Consider the following 1,455-nt stretch of genomic DNA (forward strand, 5'->3'; position numbering starts at 1 on the left):
TTTATTTGATGATTCAGAAGTACTTCCAAGTCAAATTTTGAGACTACAAAAGAGTTGGCTAGAGGCTGTGCTAGGCATGGCCTAGTATTATACACTGCCATCCATAGCAGGTCAGGTTAGCACCAAACACAATTCAGTGTGCTCAGTAAGGACAATGATATGGTTTGACTCTGTGATCCCACCCAAATCTTATCTTGTAGCTCCCATAATTCCCACATGTTGTGGGAAGGACCCGGTGAGAGATGATTGAATCATGGGGTTGGGTCTTTCCCATGCTGTTCTCCTGAGTAGTAAATGGGTCTCATGAGATCTGATGGTATTAAAAATGGGAGTATCCCTGCATAAAAACTCTCTTTGCCTGCTACCATCCATGTAAGATGTGACTTGCTCCTCCCTGCCTTCCGCCACGATTGTTGAGGCCTCCCCTGCCATGTGGAACTGTAAGTCCAATAAACCTCTTTATTTTGTAAATTGCCTAGTCTCAGGTATGTCTTTATCAGCAGCGTAAAAATGCACTAATACAGACAAGAACAGTATTGATGGTGCCCTAGCACCTAGGAGATTCATTTAACAGATAATCTACTGACTATGTGCAGCCAAAAGAATGATCACTATATAAGTGAAAGAAAGTAAGCAGGCCATGCTTAAGGCAAACCTAGAAAAATGGGTATAACTCATACAGAAGTTGGGTTGCTAGTAAGGCAGGATTTTTGAAGAACTACAAGAACAGTAAAGACCATTTCTGCAAGAAAAAGCAGATAGATAGTTTCAGGTCAGAATATGAAAAAAAAAAATTAAGTGCCAAAATGAGAAACATGAATTTGTTTAGGAAGGTTATGAGGAAGGAGAATAAATATCAAAGGACTGTTTGAAGTTTTCAAACTCATCAGCCTGGCTAGAACAAGTGAAGAGAGAACAGAGTCAGATAATATCAGCCTACACTAGAGCAGCAGCAAGAGACAGGAGAGAGAGGAGGAGGAAAGAATCCACAAGATCTGAGGATCGATCAGGTATGAAGAGAGGAGTGAGCACAAAAGAATGAAGTTCATTTCTTCCAACTAGAATCATAATGCTAACACTGAGATAATGAGATCATTAAGATAATGTCATCACAGAAGAGAAGTTGGGCTCAGAAGGAAGACTTTATAAATGCCATGAAGATGAATAATCATATCTGGAGCACAAGCCTTCTGCAGGGTACCTAGATCTACAGTTACAGACACCTCTAATAGATAGAGGATTGAGCCCTTTAATTCAGTTTGATTGATCAGTTATTTAACAGGGATTACTCCCACAGGCATTTGGCTTTTATGGAAGGACGGTGAAGGAGAGGGTTTCCAATGATAAAAAAAAAAAAAAAATAAGCCCTCAATATTCTTCCACACAAACTCTCCGAGATGTTGAAGCTGACAAACTTTTGTCTACTATTACTTTGTAATAGACAAACTATAAGAA

The sequence above is a fragment of the Cebus imitator genome, unplaced genomic scaffold (genome assembly GCF_001604975.1).
Source record: "Cebus imitator isolate Cc_AM_T3 unplaced genomic scaffold, Cebus_imitator-1.0 Scaffold372, whole genome shotgun sequence".
Classification (NCBI taxonomy): domain Eukaryota; kingdom Metazoa; phylum Chordata; class Mammalia; order Primates; family Cebidae; genus Cebus; species Cebus imitator.